Genomic DNA, 4054 nt, shown 5'->3' with positions numbered 1-4054 from the left:
TTTCGATGTCATTTCTAAACGGCTAATCCAATGAAGGCATATGATATGACATTGGAAAGCTTATGAAAATGCGCTACTTTTTCATTTTGAAAGTTTTTTCTAATTTTAAATGGTTTAAGAGTAATTTAGAAATGGTCCAAGTCCTACCGAGTTCGTATTTTCGAGCTAATTTTTTAACCGTGCGTCTGAATTCAGCAAATGATATGGCGTTGGAAAGCCTGAACAAATGCGAAACTTTTTGGTATGTATTGTTTCTCCCAATTCTTTACGGTTTTAAGTCAGTTTTGAAAATGGCGAAAAACGTATTTTCGCCGTAATTTCTACAAAGTTTATCAGAATTAGGCAAATAATATACCGTTGAAAAGCTACGGAAAATGCGAAACTTTTTCATGTTGATGGTTTTCTCTGATTCTTAGCCGTTTTCAAGTAATTTTGAAAACGGCGGAATCATTCGTTCTGCCTCTATCGCGAAACAGATTCTTTGAAAATGCACCGCGTGAAGAACCTGAACTTCTCAGCATGTCTACCTGAACTTCACTCTGTTTTTGATGTGCTTTTTTTTGCTCGCAGATCTCCATCCACTACTCGTAGTTCTCCATCCACTCACCGGAATTGAGCAAATGACATATCGTTCGAAAGCTGCTGTAAACATGCAACTTTCCCGTGTTGATTGTTTTTTCATACTCGCGACGATTTTAGAAGTTTTTCATCTAAAATTCATCCACTGTAGTAGTTGAGCTTCCTGCTGTTTTCAGTTGAACTTCTGCGACGTATTTTCGTTTGTCATTTTCTCATCCATCGTCAGTGTTACACAAATTATATTTCTTTTGTACAAATTTCTCTTACAATAGTTTTTTGTAACTTTCTTCGATGAAGTACTTGAACTTGTAACAACAAAACTTTTAGTCTTTGCTTTTTTATTCTTTTCTTAATCCAAAATGCACACCGTGTAGTACATGAACTTCTGGCAGTTATCAACTTGAACCTCACTCGGTTACGTGGAAATATTTGAGTTTTTTAATGAATTTTTCATCTGATTTTTCTTAATCTTTTTATGAATTTTGAAGCGCTCTATTTTTAATATTTGAACTTCTTGTTATTTTATTTTTGAACTTCTTGTTTCCATTCTTTAATAATGAGGAAAATATGAGTTTTCTATAATAATCGAACTTCTCCATCTTTTTAATATGGCCTTCCTGGTTTATTTCTTAATCCTTTTTATGAAATTTTGAAGCGTTATATTTTTTAAAAGTTGAACTTCTTGTTTTTTATTTTTGAACTTCTTGTTTCCATTCTTTAATAATGAGGAAAATCTGAGTTTTGTATAATCATCTAACTTCTCCATCTTTTTAATATGGACTTCCTGATTTCATTTTTCTCCATCTTTTATATTTCTTAATTAAACACCAAACTTCTCCCCATTTTTAAATTGAGCTTCTTGGTTTTATTCTTCAGTAACAAGAAAAAAATATGTTTTAAATGTACATTGAATTACGCTACTTTTTAAAATTGAACTTCCTAATTTTTTAAAAAATGGGGAAAATCATTTTTATAACTTTTTTGTTGTTCCCTTATTTTAATTTGAACTTATTAGTCATTCTTTAGAACGAGAATCTAAGGTTTTATAACCTTTGAACTTCTATGTTATTGTAATTTGAACTTCTTAGTTTTATTCTTTAGTGACGAGAAAAATCGAGTTTTCTGAACTTCTTTGTTATTAAATTTTGAACTTCTTGGTTTTTTTAACAATATGAAAAATCCAAATTTTTTATAGACATCGAACTTCACCATTTTTAAATTTTAACTTCTTAGTTTTATTGGTTAGTAACGGGGAAAATGTTTTTTAATATAAACCATGATACCACGCCGTTATTTTAATTTGAACTTCTAGTTTTTATAGAATGGGGAAAATCAGTTTTCATACAATCTTTTGAAATGCTCCTCTTTTTAATTTGACTTTCTCTGATTTTTTTTACAAATGAGGAAAATGTGTTATAAATATTTTTTTAACTTGTTGCTCAAATTTTTTGAACTTCCAAATTTGTCTTTTAGATATTAAAAATTTATTTTTTTAACATTGACCTGCTTCGATTTTTAAATTTGATCTTCTTATAGATTTTTGTCACGACATTTTATGCATATTTTGCTTTTCGGTGAAATGGCCTAGGCGGTCCCTTTTTTCATTTGATGATTTTTCTTCTAAACGTGGTACACATGAACTTCGGAATTTCTGAAACATGAAGTTCGCGTGCTATTAATTTTTTATTGAAACTCCACAGTTTTTATTCTTTGAATTCCATGATTTTTTTTGTTTACATTTTTGTTTGAACTTCGAAGTTCGTTACACCTGAACTTTCGAAATCAAACATTTTTACACACATTTTTCCTTGAATCCAACATGTGCAAGAACAATAGGTAAATTTGGGTCAATTCTCATAAGCAATAGGACAAACATTTAGAGGGCACACATGAAGGAGAAGGAAAGCGGCAACATAATGTGTGTCAGAGAGCAACTAGTTGGGGAAAGCAACCAACACATGATAATTTTTTTACTGTAAAGAACAAAGAACACTTTTTTTATCATGTCTTCCAATTTGAACCTCACTAAAAATGTTTGTATTCAATGTATTTTTTGGTGTTTCTATATTGGTTGAACTTGTTGTTTTCTCAAAATTGAACTTCCTAATTTACTCCGCGAACACAAAAACGGACACTATAAAACCAATATGGAAAACAAACATGACAAAAAATTGTTTTTTAATTCAGTGTAATACACGGGCGCTCACAGACGCATAACACATCCAAACATAGACACTCAGAAAAGAACTACAACCATGTTGTCGTACACATGTTGTTTCTCTTTCCTTCATGTAATATACACATTGAACCATAGCTCCTTAGCGTCAGAATGCAGCAGGTAGAACCAGTGAAAATAGGACGTGTGACGAGCCACTTCATCCACAAGATGCAACTCTCCGGTTAGTGAAAACACCAACAAAAACAAGAAACAAATCTCTCTAAACCTTAATCCCAAGATCTACCCTTCAAGTAAGATCGAAACACATACATAACAAAATCATAATTGAGTAGTAATTACTCTGTAGTGGCACAATCGACCAACATTGATGTACAATGCAGGTATCATACATGTTGACTCGGTTCTTCTTTACAAACTTGCAAGAAGATTTAACTTCTGCCCACAACTATATGGAAATTAATGGGGCCACATAAAGGGCAGAATCCAAAATCCCGGACTAAAATTCAGTCGTACAGAACATGCCCTTGAAATGAAAACGGCCCATGCTGTCTTGCATCATGTCACTGAACTGAAATCTTCCTTGGACTGCTGGGGTTCTTCTTTCGCTGTAGCAGCCATGCGGGGATGGCCGATGCAGGAGCTACCGGGGGCGACCATGGTAGCGTCAGGAGGTCAGAGGCGGTGGGACTGGGGCTCATGAGTGCAAATGAGGTAGCGAGTCCACGAGTAGGTGCATAGTAGAGATGGAGAGCAGATGTGGAGCACGGCCTGGCGTGTCAGCCAGAGCTCGGCGGCGGAGCATGGGATCCTCTGCCGATAGCCATAGCAGCAACAACACAACTTGGAGAAGACACATGCATGACAGTCACATTGTAGGACTCAGGCAGGTCGCCGTTGAGGCCTCCGGCAGGCCGGCCAGGGTGCTATGGGAGACCCACAACAAACACCTGGATGGACTGCTCGCGCGCGAGGCGTTGAACTTCTTTCCTCGATCTAGATCCAAATCCTCGCTTGGGAAGTGCCAGAGGAGGAACGTCAGGGAGGAGCGATGCGGCATGGGGGTGGGGCGAGGTGTCGCCGGTGTAGCACTAGAAGAAGGTTGGCCCCTGGGCGGCGGTGGGCATGGTGCTCTGGGTCGGCACCACACCCGAATCCTGGCGTTGGGTGGCGTGGGGCCGCTGTGGGGCGGATCCAGGTGAGGTGGCGTCGCTGGGCCGGATCCACGTGAGGGGTGGTCGGGAACGGCGGGGGGCTATGCGGCGCGTGGGGGCGGGGGCGAGCGTCGCCGGCGGGTGG

The sequence above is a fragment of the Triticum dicoccoides genome, chromosome 2A, assembly GCF_002162155.2.
Source record: "Triticum dicoccoides isolate Atlit2015 ecotype Zavitan chromosome 2A, WEW_v2.0, whole genome shotgun sequence".
In the NCBI taxonomy this organism is placed as follows: domain Eukaryota; kingdom Viridiplantae; phylum Streptophyta; class Magnoliopsida; order Poales; family Poaceae; genus Triticum; species Triticum dicoccoides.
The sequence above is the reverse complement of the archived record's forward strand: the minus strand, read 5'-3'. Positions refer to the sequence as shown.